Source organism: Acinonyx jubatus, chromosome D1 (assembly GCF_027475565.1).
Source record: "Acinonyx jubatus isolate Ajub_Pintada_27869175 chromosome D1, VMU_Ajub_asm_v1.0, whole genome shotgun sequence".
Lineage (NCBI taxonomy): Eukaryota > Metazoa > Chordata > Mammalia > Carnivora > Felidae > Acinonyx > Acinonyx jubatus.
The window spans coordinates 77,237,066-77,252,007 of NC_069390.1; positions in this window are offsets into that span (position 1 = coordinate 77,237,066).

Below are 14,942 nucleotides of genomic sequence, written 5' to 3' on the forward strand. Positions count from 1 at the left end.
ACCCCTGAATTACAGACAACTCTGAGCTAGCCATGCTCTTTTCTGTTCATTTTGCTGTCTTCATAATGAGGATCAGGGAGAATTTCTGCCCTCCAATTTACCTTGCAGGAAAACCCTGAGGACTAATGAGATCATATGCATAAAAGCACTTGGAGCACAAAGAATGACATCAATGATTTCTTCCTATTAATCTCATGAAATGTAATTCATGACTGTATAATGTGGCACTGCACTACAGCTTTGGGTGTTCACTGACAACTTGCAAAAAGCTTCTCTGCTGTGTAGTTGTTCAGTTCTCATAAGGAAAATAATAGTGTTGGGGAAATGAAGAGGCTTTCTCTAAATTCTACAATAGGTAAGATTAGAAAACTCACAGTATGACACTGAATGGTAAGAGAGGAAGAAGGAACCTAGACCAGCCTATTATGGTTCTCCTAACCGATATATACCATCCCTTATAGGTAGTAAATTAACCTCAGCTTGAATATTATTAGGGATGAGGAATGCAGTACTTTCTAAGACTATCATTGCTGTACAACACTCATGGTTACAAAGTTCACTCTGGTGGAATGGATCTTGCTTATTATTTACGATCAATATGTTCTTTTTTTCTCTCTACCTATTATACTTCAGGGCACTATCAGACATTCCTTAATTATTTTTTTATCTTGATTAAATATCTTCTATCATTTCTTTTTTACTTTGATTCCAGTTCTATGTAGTCACTTTCATTTGCTTATACCTGTGTAAAATGTAGTGTTCAGAACTTGATCCATCACTACAGAACATTGTAGGCATATGTGGATGCCATGGAAGTTGGTCACTTGGCCCTTCTTTATTTTTTTTTTAATTTTTTTTTGACGTTTATTTATTTTTGAGACAGGGAGAGACAGCATGAACGGGGGAGGGTCAGAGAGAGAGGGAGACACAGAATCTGAAACAGGCTCCAGGCTCTGAGCTGTCAGCACAGAGCCCGACGCGGGGCTCGAACTCACGGACCTCAAGATCATGACCTGAGCCGAAGTCGGATGCTTAACCGACTGAGCCACCCAGGCGCCCCGTTTGGCCCTTCTTTAAAGAAAGATCCAGCCAATCAGGTGTAAGGAGTAAATTTAATTGACAGCTCCAGCTGCAGCAACTTTGAGACCTACTGCAGAACTTGAGCTGAGTCTTCTTCAGCCATAGCTAGTAACTGAACTTGATAAAGTACTGGGGCCTGTCCATTTCTGCCAGAACGCTTCTTTAGGCAATCTCTACACCTGAGACTTTCTCAGGTTGGGATAGATGAGCCTTTCTTAGTTGCACCATAGGGTGAGACATTTTCTATCCAATCCTCCTTCCATGCCTTCCCTATTCATATATGTCAGACCAACATTGCAATCTGCAGGTTACCTTTCCTAGTCCTTTTTCTGACCTCCTTTATCTTTTACAGGCATTATTCCAGATATTCCTTGTATTTCTAACTCCATGGTGGAATCTGCTTTATGGAGGACACAACTAAACATAATATGCTACTCACTTAGTCTTGGCATTTTACAGCATCCTTAAAGCAATGGGTGGCAATAGTCAATGACTTATATTAAGACTATGGGAGATCTGACTTCATGGATGACTATAGTGCCTGTTATATTATTATGAGGATGGGCTGGAGGTATCATCCTGGGCACACTGGCTCCCATGTAAAATGTCCCAAGTATCTTCCTGCCTATCCCTGGGAAGTTTTGGTTCATGGCGCAAGAGGGATTTAGTAACTGGTATTAGAACACCCATAACTTCTGTAATTTTATATGGGATATCACATTAGTCATACCTCAATCATTTATTCATTCCTGAGCTTTTTGCCAAAACAACCCTACTGACTTACATGACCTCTGGTCTCATTATTTATCCTCCTGTTTGTGGCTTCACCTCACTTTTAGTCTCAACACTTATAATCACTTTTCTGGCTTTGATCTTTGAAGTCATTTTTTGATTATAATTTCATAGGTAAAATATGTATTTGTCCTAAAATGATCTCTATAATATATATCTCTGTGTATTTATTTATAGAAAGTTCTCTAATTAGATGCATCCAGTCCACATGAAAAACTTAACAAGTTCTAGGAATCTGAATTATCTTAACTAAGTCTAAAATCTCAGCCACAATCATGATATATAACTCATGTTATACTTATAACAAGGAAAATAAAAACTTTTGTTTGGGTTAGAGAAGTAAAGAAGAGACTAAGGAAAATTGTTGCTGTGAATTTTGGTCTTTCTTATATCAGAATCAAGTATGCTCCTCTCTTCTCTCCACCCTTCCAGTATGTATATGGCCTTGACTTGAACATCTTAAAGTCCTCATTCCTCCTTAGTGAATACATGCCACCATGAACATAAACATAACTCTTAACATATTCAGGAATCATGTGCCTGCTTTAATGTTGCTGGTGGAATGCCAAGAAACACAAAAAATGTTAGGCAGCCCATTTGTGTGTTTACTGCATTTTTACATTCCTGTCAATCCCACCTCTCTTTTCTCAGACCTCTCTTTTGTCCACAGGAACCATTTCTAGATCATCTTTCACTATAATTAGCCAAAAGTCCATTGTTAAATGATATCTGTGGCAGCTTTTCTCTCAATATGCTGACTTTAGGAAGAGCAAACGTTATTCTAGGGTTTGAGTGTTAAGCATTATAATTTGATTTCACCTTTTATAATCTTCATTCCTCACTTGCAGTTTTTATTAGGAAAACACAGCCTATCTGATATATGTCTTATTTCCTTGGGTTCCTGAGGTTTTCTTTTTGTTAGACTCCAGAACTGATAGTGAGTCCTGATTTTTGTTCTGCTTGTGTTTCTGCCAGCCTTCCCCCAAATAGTTCTCCTGTTCCCAAACTTCTTTTTTGGATCTTGAGTGGATTTCAGTGGTTATAGTGTGGCATTGAATCAGATATTCCCATAAAATACACTGCATTTAACTGAATCTCTTTTGCTTTTGTTTAGAAACATTTGTTCCCTGAAAGTAGAGGGAATTCAGTTTCAAATACTGTCCACTAAATATTGCTGGTTTCCTCTTAAGCACATGACAGGATCTTACGCTTCATCTCTTTGAATGTAGATTTGGTATTTGGCTTTTCTGGGCAATGAAAGATTTTAGGCAAAAGTGAGGCATGTTACTAATGAGCAGAGGTTTTAAGACAGTGCATTATTTCTTTCATAAAGGCAACTAGTGCTTTGGTATGATAGTTTGTGACCCCTGAAACTCATAGTTGAAACCCTAACTCCAAAAAAATGATAGTATTAGAAGATGAGTTCTTCCGGAGTCACAAGGGTGGAGGCTACATGAATGGGATCCGTGTTCTTATATAAGAAGCCTCACAGAGGTTTCCCACCCCCTCATTCATATTGAGGACACAGCAAGAAGGCACTGGCTGTGATATAGGAAACAGGCTCTCACCAGAATATGACTAGTACCTTAATCTTGGACTTTCCAGGCTCCAGAACTATGAGAAATATATTTCTATTGTTTATAAGGTACCAATTCTGTAGCAGTTATAGCAGACAGAACTAATGCAATCAGCAGTGTTAAAATTAGTGATATTCTGTTACCATAGGCTACAAGAGTGAGGATAGCATAGAGGAAAACACCAAGTCAACCCATAATAAACATCAAGTATACATGAGAACCGTGCTTTGTTGTTTTAAGTCATTAAAACATGGTGGTTACTGTAAATGAACTTTTCTGACTGAAGCATCTTTTTATTATACAGAAATTTTTTGGTATCTTTATTTTAAACACAGTTTCATATTCCCTGGAACTTGCTTGCTGTCTCCTCAAAGCCTCTGCATTCTTGTTCATACTTCTCCCCATTTTTGCTTGCTCCATTCCCCCAATTCTATCTCCCAAGCATTATATTGTGCTCTTGTAAATGTAACTCTCTCCGAGAGTCATATCCCCTTGAAGACACGTTCTTCAGAACATTGTTTTGAGTGTTTGTTTTCCCAGTTATTAACCCCATAGACTATTACAGTAGATAAAAACAAAGGTTTAAAAGTCAAATAGATATGCATTTTAAATAGAAATCTTACAACTATTTTAAAACCATATAACCTTGGGTAAGTGACCCTTTCTTTTACACATAAAATGTGGAAAATAATATTCTATTCATTAAAGGATTATTAGAGGATTTGATGTTGTATGTAAAATGGTCAGGTACATCTGAAGCCTTCTTCCACCAAAAGAATTCTGTTCTATTTTATTTTTTTTTAATGTTTTTTTTTTTATTTTTGAGAAAGACAGGGTGCAAGTGGGGGAGGGGCAGAGAGAGAGTGCTCTGAGCTGCCAGCACAGATCCTGACGTGGGGCTCAAACTCACAAACCGTGAGATCATGACCTGAGCCAAAGTCAGACATTTAATTGAGCCAGGTGCCCCTCTATTTTATTTTAATAGTCAAATATTATACCAAAATATCATATGTGTATACAACTTCCAAAATTGCTATATTCATAGACCTCATACTGTACCAAATACATTATAGTATGTCACAATATTTCTGTGAAGGAAATTTGTGAGAAAAAATTTCTGAAATGCATGCTAAGTCCCAGGAATTGAACGAGTCACTGGCTATAATTTTGCCTTTTTATAGACACAAAAGTGAAGCTCAGAAGTGAAGCTCAGGGACATGAAGTGACTCATTTTAACTTGTTGCCAATAACTGAATAAATACGTGTCTTAAATATAATTGTTCTCACTGCAATGATCTTACTTCTGTACTTATTATTATTTTTCCTAAGATACAGGAGTAGGATTTTAAGGACATTTGATTTTTTATGATAAAATTCCATAATGCAATGAATCAAGATTGGAGTTCAGTGGCAGATAAATGAACCAGTCAACCTTCTCTCCACCCCCTCTTTTTTTTTTTTTTTTTTTTTTTTTGTTAAACCTATCAAATTATGCCCTGTAGGTAACAGGTTCAAACATGGGAACATTGAAGGAAATTTATATGCCTCATCTATGCATTTTTTTCAACCATATAAAAGATTGAGATTGTAGCCCAAATCAATTTGTATACCTCAGTTTCCCCAAAGGCAAAATTTAAATATGGCTTTCTGAATTTGAGACAATATTGGGATTTCCTAAGAAAGGAACTCAAAATATCAAAGGAGGATTGACTATGTAGTAAAAATGTAAATTCAATCCCCATGAAGACAAGGTATTTGCCTTACACAATATTTTAATATTACTTACAAGCAATAATAGGATGGCCAACACAGAAGTGAAATGAAACACATATTCAGAAAATATTTTCTGTAACATTGATTTTAATGAAAAATACAGTAGTTTCAACTTGAAAAATAAAAGTACAAAACCAAGAGAAATAATGTTTTTAAATGAAGAGAGAAAATTAAACACAACACAACAAAACAGAAGTAACAGCATGATGTGCTGTTAGGATGTGAAGAAAAGTTTAAAAATGTAAGAGATTGAGGAGAATAGGAGAGCTAATTCAAGCACTCCATTTACTTCTTTTGCAGGATGTCTATTTGTGACTCATAGATAATTTATAGATCTATTCAATTAGCAAGTTAGACATGAGTGTGCCTACATCTGCCCATGCAGCTGAAAGCAATAATCTCTGTACTGTGGTGTTATTGTTGGTAAAAACTTTCTGTAGCAAGTGAAAGAGAATTTAGTTTTCTGCAGAGTTGTTCAGGAGGAAATGAATCACAAAGAGGAATCTTTAGAGATTCAAACATGGCAAATAAATCTGTGGTCTGGAGTGGGAGCCTTCGGCACACAGATGCCACACTCGAAGGCACAAAGTGAAATATTCAGCTGCAGTCTTCCCATTTTGGTTTAAATCTTTGGTATATACAGAAAATGTGTATCAGGCATATGGTTTCTGTTCTCTACTTGTTGTCCTCTGCAACTTTCACCAAGGTTATTTCCCGTTTCCTGCAAGCTGAACTCTTAGTGAATGTGCCCATATCATTTGTCAGTCCAGCAGGTGAAGTTAGAAATTTAATGAAAAGAGGTACTCCAATTAAATTTGTCAGAGGAAACTGAACTTTATATTAGAATTTATTTTAAGTTGAAATCAGATGGTATTTGATTTTAAATAGGGTATTACCTCTTTGCACTGATTTCCTAGCAAGTAATCCAACACTTTGGATAATGTTATGTCATGAATATCTTAGATATTGGACAGATGCTTTTTATTAGAAGCTCTTAAGCTGAAGAAAATGTAAGGACTTTAAAATCCCAGGCCTTATCTATTACTCTCCTGCAGATAGATAGCCAAGAGAGAGGCGCATGAAGAGTAGTTCAAGCGTAGCCTATCCATTTTGTTGGCATTATAGCTTTTCTATTAATTCATACAGATATTAAATATTCAATACCTGCCTTATAAATTAGTAAATAGAGGATATATGAATATGTATTTCATTTTATGCTCCCTGGGATAGCCATATGAGACCAACTACTTTATTAGTAATGCAAGGGGACAGTACTTATATGTTCATATTTCAGCACATAAGACTTCCAAATCATACTTGGAAATTATTAAACTCTTTGTATATTGGGGAAAAGTATTTCAGGTTGAAATTAAACCTGTTAATTTCTGTAAATGAGGAAAAGGGACAAAAGCATTTTCCCCTCCTGCAAAATTTTGAAATGTTTTTGGAAGGAAAAAAATATGTATTTACTCTGTCAGATTTGCTTTTGTATATGCTTATGTTTCAAGTCCTCTGTGTGTGTGTCTGTGTGTGTTCCTAAACTGTTTTCCTAATATCTTTATGTGGTGGGGGGAACCACACAATGAAACCTAAGCCTCAACCTACCCTCTTGTTTCCACATGAAGCTTACCTCCCATGATGCTGGACTTTTATTTAGTCTCCCTAAACCTCATTCCCCATCTGTAAAAATGGTGAAGATGATAATTCCTCAAAGGTTGGTGGATTAAATGAGACATTTTTTAAGATTAATTAGAATATTGGTTCTTGATGAGTTGCCATGGATTCCTGAAATACTGTGAATACTTTATAAATGTACCATTAAATTTTGATTAATGTACATTTATTTTTCCCCTACGACTAGAAATCATACAATGCAATGATATTTGCAACTGATATGTTCAGTAGAGCAGGTCTTGTAGTTCAATGTGTAGCAGGATGTCTTAGTTGCTCTAGAAGGAAAGGGGCATGGCCCAAGCAAGCTTATATCAAAACAATGTTAGATGTTAACTGGGACATGTGAGCCATTTACCCTGTAGTTATTTTAAAAGCACCATATGGGCAGTAAATAACGACCCAAACGTAACAACATATAACTGAAGATAGACCCTGTGATAGTGATGAATGTATTTATATACACTGTGAGATGTTTTATGATGTAGCATTATTAAGATTGGGATTATACTGATTTGTTTAATATAATTTTGAGTTTGTAAATCCTTCAAGCATGTCATTAAATATTCTAGTTTGCTTATAGTATTTAAACTTGTTCCATAAGCACAAATTATTGAGCCTACAAAAGACACAGAGTTGGTGCACATTAGACAGTAACTTCATTTTTTTCTTTTTCTTTCTTTCCTTCTCTCTCTTCTAAGAAATTTTTGCTTTGCTAGATTATTTTTATATATATTCATTTCCTACCCCTCTTCTATTTTCCTATTTTCACAATGGCCAGAAATTTATTTTATTTTTACTCTGGCCTTTGACTATTTTATCAGATTTTTATTCGACCTCTAAAACAAAACTAAGTCAAAATATAATAATTCACCTGATCTTCACAGGGGATTGGGTGATTCTTTCTTAAAAGACTCTAATATACTTTATCTGCCAGTACCTTCCCTCATTTGACCTTATTAAATCTTTCTTCTAATACAATGAAAATGAAAAGCAAGAAAATATAGTGATTCAGGAATTAGCTGAATGTCTTTCAGGCATCACATTTTTTTTTTAATCAAGAAGTGTGTGAATTTCAATTTTGGTTCTTTCAAAATACGAATTGCTAAGAAGAAATTTTGCTTTTAAAAAGCTCAGTCATCCATTCCAACAGTTAAATGTGGAAGTACATTTATTACAGAGTAAAGAGTAATTGCTCAAAATAATAAATTTATAAATCATATATAATTATATGCCAATTGGGTATTTCATTAGGTTCTCTTGTATTATAGTTGAAGAGTTCCCTGAGCAATATGCAAGCATGATTCACAGAGCAGGTTACTACTCTTATGAAATAATTAGAAAAATAATCCTCTTCTATTTATTAAATAACTCAACTATCTCAGGAAGTAATGGATTTTTTTTAGTATACATATGACTTTTTTTAGTATGAAATTTATTGTCAGATTGGTTTCAATACAACACCCAGTGTTCATCCCAACAGGTGCCCTCCTCAATTACATACTACTTTTAATAAAATCGTGGCCAATGTGAAGAAAATTGATATCCTTAACATTGTTAAAAATAAAGTGGTAATTTGTATTGAAAATACACCCTATAGCATATTCAATCCCCCCTTTTATAGTTTTTTCTTAAGCAGAGAAGACTGACTTACTAATGCCCGTGGTAGTCATAATCCTTAAAGTGGTTAAAAACCTTGATTTATTATCTTAAAACTTAATAATGGGACTTCCTGTCAGATGTTTTATTTCTGTTATACTAAATACGATAGCACTTAGTGCCTTAAAGTGTTGTAGTGTAGTATAACTCAAAATTTAGCGTAAAAATACAAATATTACCTCTTGGAAACATCTACCTGGGTTCAATTCTGATGTATAGATTTTTAACCATAAATCTGTTACATAATCTCTGTATTCCCCAATACATTGTTGGGAAAAATAGCAAATTTCCTATAGTTATTTTGAGGATTAAATGGATTAATCCGTGTAAACTCATTAAAATTGTGTCTGTTGCATTTAAAGTACCTCAATAATTATTAATAATAACTAACATGGGGGAAAGAGAAAATATCTTTTATGTAGGAAATGCCAAAGGTGTCCTTTAGGTATTTACTCTCTAAGGATATTTAGGATGTGAGAATAAATACATGTGGGTTTTTTGTTGTTGTTGTTTTTAATGATTTACATTTTCTTCATGTTGGGCATATTGCCATATGAACTTTTGATTCTAGAAATACTTGTTAAGAAATTAATATCCAGGGATATGTTTGCTTCACCTTTCAGAAGCAGCATACCTCACACCACTTACAGACAAGCAGAAACAATACAAAATATGTATCATTATAATAATTATGATTTTATAAGTAACTTTCCAATACACATTATCCTGACCTTTTAATAACCTTGTGATATAGGTAATATGATTATTATTTCCCCATTTTACTGATGAGAACTGAAGTTCAGAGAGATTACTTAGAATCTTATACATACAAGAAGTAGAGAAAGAACTTTAAAACAATACCTTGTCATTCTCAAGCCTTTGTACTTCCAAAGGTGAAATACATATTTAAAAAAAGTTGCCCTTAAAGTAATAGAGAGAAAGGAAATATTCCTTCTTTTTATCTTTATACTTCCCAAATCAAACTCACTATATTCACTCTCCTCTATATCTAACTGGTTATTCTCTCGTTCCTTATTCCAATGAAGGGCAGTGCATTTCGTTCCATGTAACATGTCAAAATTTGAGTGTAATCCTTAAACTTCTCCTTTGATTTATCTCCAGTGTCTAATCCATTGAAAAATCCTGTTTATTAAATTTATGACATTTTCTTTCTTTTTAAAAAAAAATTGGTAATATTTATTTATTTATTGAGAGAAAGAGAGAGAGAGTACGCACTCGAGCGGGGGAGGGGCAAAGAGAGACACAGGCAAAATCTGAAGCAGGCTCCAGTCTCTGAGCTGTCAGCACAGACCCCAGGGTTCAAACCCACAAGCTGAGATCATGACCAGATCCAAAGTCGGCCACTTAACTGACTGAGCCACCCAGGCACCCCTATGACATTTTCTTTCTAAATAACTCTTGATTCTGTCTATTCCACATCATCTGTTTGGACACTGCCTGAATCAACACTACTGAATTCTCCCATGAACTGTTATAATAACTCCCCAACTGATGTCTTTACATCCAATCTGCTGTGCACACCATGGCTGAGGTGATCTCTCATAATAGAAATACTATCATTAAACTTTTCAACTGAAAAGCCCTCTCTGACTACTTCCCCCCCCCCCCCCAACCCACTGCTTTTAGGCTAAAGAAAGAAGCCCTTAACATACCCACATGGCTCTGCAGAATCTGGTCTCTGCCATGTTTTTTTTCCACCTTCAATCTTCATCTTGAGATTTCCTCTACCTTAAATCAGGTTAGCATGAACCATTGCTCTTCCCCTCCTAATCCGTTGTACTTTCCAATCTGATTTGCTTGTGTGGAATTCACTATCCTGCCATTCCTGTGCTGTGGCTCCCTACTTCTATTTAAAATGTACCTCTTATGCACATCCTTCAGATGTCAGTTTAAGCAATGCTTTCTTGGGAAAAGCTTTTCTGATCCCCAACACAAAGTCAAAGTCCTCTGTTACATTATCTTTTAGCACATTGTACCTTATCTTCATTGAATTTGCCTCAATTGGAAAATATTTCACTGGTTACTTGAATAATATTTAATATTCCTATAATCCTTGGCATCAACATTGCTTTCTTTTTATTTTGCTGTTACATAATCTAGCAATAGCAGTAGGAAAATGGGCACTAAAAACTATCTGTTTATTGATGAGGAGTCTGGGTGGCTCAGTAGGTTGAGCATCTGACTCTTGATTTCTGCTCAGGTCATGATCTCAAGCCCCATGTTGGGCTCCCCACTGACAGTATGGAGCCTGCTTGGGATTCTCTCTCTTTCTCTCCTTTCCTTCCCTCACTCTCTCTCTTTCTCTCTCCCTTTCTCTCTCTCAACATAAACATTTTAAAAATAAATAAGAAAATAAATAAATAAATAAATAAATAAATAAACCTGTTGATCAAAAGAATGGGTAAATGACTAAATGAGCCCTTTATATTGTAACATTTTATCCAATTATTTACTTCTTGGTATTTATTTATTATTATAGAGAATCATTTCCAGAGGTGCTTTCCTGCACTAATAAAATTACTAATATCTAAGTCTTTTTGTTTTAAACCTTTTTTTAATGTTTATTATTATTTTGAAAGAGAGAGTTGGGGAGGGGCAGAGATAGAGAATCCCAAGCAGGGTCCGTGCTCAGTGCGGAGCCCATCTGGGGACGCTATCTCACTATTGTGAGATGGTGACCTGAGCCGAAATCAAGAGTCAGATGCTTAACTGAGCCATCCAGATGTCCCTCAAAGGCTTTTTTTTTTAAGTTTATTTATTTATTTTGAGAGAGAGAGAGAGAGCATGTGAGCAGGTGTGGGGAAGAGAGAGAAAGAGAGAGAGGGAGAGAATCCCAAGCGGGCTCCACACATTTAGCATGGAGCCTGATCCATGGCTTGAATTCACAAACCAGAGATCATGACCTGAGCTGAAATCAAGAGTCGAATGCTTGACCGGCTAAGCCACCCAGGTGCCCCTCAAAGGCTTTTTTAATAACAAATAAATTATTTATTTAAGAAGACTAGATGTAGCTGATAATATCTCTAATTTTGTTCATCAGTAATGACTTTATGTAAACATTTGTGTGGCATGGTTTCACTAAACATTACAAAATAATATATAACACATACGTTTATAAATATACAAATGTTTTGAAATTAAATATAACACATATATATCATGTCATATATGTCATATATGCACCTCTATAGAATAATAAAAAAGACGAACAAATATGTACACCTTAGAAAGTAGTTTGTTACAGATGAGCATATAGTAAGCAAAGACTTCATTATAGTTGTTAGTTCTTGTACTTGTAGTTGTAGAAAGAGTACCAGGATGAAAAATAAAAAGACTTGGGTCTTAGTTCCAGATTTGGTCAGAAATGGCTCTGATATACTAAGGAAATCACATTTGTTGGATTCACTTCCCTCATCTGTGACTTAGGAGATAAGTCTACTAGGTCTGTCAGGTCTTTGACTAACATTTTTATGAGTTTCAAATAAATCTGAAAGCATTTGGATAAATCACAAGTGAAATAGGGTAAAGATTTATGCTCAAGTATTATAAAATGGTTGGAAAAATATACCTTAAGTCAATGTGACTTCATTATTGATAGCTGAGACTCTGTTTTGTTAATTAGTGGTATTTATTATAACTTATTTTAACTTAAAAAAAATGACTTAAGCCTATTTTAAAAAAATGAATTAGAATTTAACCTAAGATATGCAAAACATAATTTTAGTTTTTTTGGGTTTCCATAAGCTGGGTCATTTTTTGATTCATTAAAAAGTCTCTTCAGTGGATAAAATGGTTGAGAATATAAATGGCTGTTTACTAGGGAGTTGGATTTACTTAATTTCCATCAGATTTCAAACAACTTGAAAAAGTAAAGATCAATGAGGCAATTAAAAATCAAATAACACTTTTAAAAAAAAGAGAATATTGCTAGATATCTGAAATTAATCATTAAAATTGAACCCAGAATCAAACTGAATAAGCATGCCATTTTATGTGTACATGGTTGTCATAGCCCTTACCAGATTTCAGAAAAAAAGAATAAAAAATTCAAGAACTTAAATGAACTTGACATTTCCTTTTGACATGTTTTTATATTTTTGGAAGATTCAAAATCCCTTAGAATTTTCAGTTTTTCATGCTTATTGGGAATATCAGTTAAAATTGTACTCTAGATGAACAAGGGGTGACAATTTCTGTAGTGTATCTGTTAGTAGATCATGAAAAAACAGTTATTCTCATTGACCTTAGAGTGTAAATATGGCATTCTTCCCTTTTATTAATAAATGTAACAAAACTTAGAGTTTGATTAAGATAGTGACGATTATTTAGCATCTCTTAGTTCTTTTCTCAAGAAATATCCCAGTGACAGCCTTAATATGTTTCTTAGTAGAAAACTCAGTGCTTGGGATTATGTCCAGGATTTTGACAGCTGTATATATCATGTAAAGGTTGAAAGGTAGTAGACAGCTTCCAGAAATAATGAGTACCTAGATATCCGATAGTCATCTTAAAACAATTTAGTTAGACAGAGTTGGGAGGCAGCCAGGAACTGAAATTGAAGATGCAAAAATTAATGGAATAAGATAAGGGTTGTAAATCATAAAAATTTGCATGTCATTGGTCTTATATAGCAAGAAGATTGAGTGATGATTGACAAGACATAGATATTAATTTGTGGAGATAGAGATATGAAGGTAATAGGATACAGTCACCAGATTAAATGCATAGACTTGAAATATGAAAATAGATTTAAAACAAACAAGGAACAAAAAATGGGTTATCTTGATACAATATCTTGAGTTTTGATATCCTTGTAGGTAATTGCCATAGAATATATTCAAGAAACAAAGATATAAAAAAAATAATAATCCATTAAAAAAATCAGATCGGCTCAGAATGAGTCTGAAATATTATGTATATTTATTAAATAGATTTACACAATTATAAGACTATTATTTTTTGTATTAGTAAAAAAAATATTTAGTGATGATTGCATACATTTCCCATGTGTCCTTATATGGTTAAATATATTTTTAAAAATGCAGGAAAGGAAATGGGAAGGATTTTTTTGAATTATGTAAATCTCACATATTAGTTACCTATTCTGTAAAATTGGAAATTTTTTCAGTTATCAAATTAATAAACAGATTTAGATTTTGTTCTCTATTTGTTAATTACATGCTGATATCTGTTTGCAAGCTACCCATCCTTGGCATCACACAGGATCAACACTTCCCTTTCTTTCTTCCTGAGAAAAATGTAGGGAAAGGCTGAATAAATGGTAGAAAAATGCTGTGTATTTGTTCACTTCTCTAACTTTAGGGCTTATTTTTTCATTCTTCTGGAAATGATAGATAATGATCTTTGATAAATGGTTAGAAAGTTTGTTTTGGTACCCTGTGCTTCGAAAGTACATGGAAAGGTTTAGTTAATGGATAGTATACTCACTGACTCAGCATGTTTCTGTACTTTCCACACTACTGATGTATTTTTTGTTTTAAGTTGTAGCAGCAGACTGGAACAATAGCTTTTCTACACTGAGATACAAACAGTGAAGGTAGAATCATGATCAGGTAATGAACTCTATCTGTTCTGTTTTTTTCTGAAAAAATTTGCACATTTCAGTCCAGAAGAGAAATGATTCCAAATACAAAACATGAAGCAAAAAGGTAAAAATTAAACAGTATGCAACAGAGCAATGCCTGTATATTCTAATACTTTAATAAGTTTTTTAACTATAATGCAAGACATGGGACAAAAGGCAATAAATATTTTAAGTAATAGAAGTAAAAAAGAACATTTAAAAATAATTTACTCTAACCACCTTCATTAACAAATTACATGCTTACAACAGAAGGGAATTCATACAGAGGGTGAAACAGAAGTGAAACAAGTATGCATTCTCTGGGGACTCATTGGCTACCAAGGGCTCATATAGTTAGAGCTAGAGTACCAGACTCCTAGCTAAAGGCAAATTGCTATTGCATCCATGAGACAAAACTGCAACCACAATTTCTTCCCTGGGCTTAGATACCACCACTCATGATGGAAAGTTCCTTGCAAGAAAATATTGGCTAGAGAAAAGAAAGATCATAATGGATCCTGGGCAACACTCTGCTTGGACTTTAGCTAAGGTCCTTACTGAGAAAGAATGATGCTGGCCTGTGTGAACACAATTTCAAATTTACTAGGCTTTGTTTGATCAGTTATGGAAATCTAGATGACTGTCCCCCAAATTATGGAAACAGTGATACAGAAAAGAAAAAGAGACCAACAAACTTCTCCCTCTGCTCTTCCCTAAGTTGTATATGAGAAACTCATATTTACTTGTTAAAAAAAATTTTTTTTTCATCCTAGCAGGAACTGAGA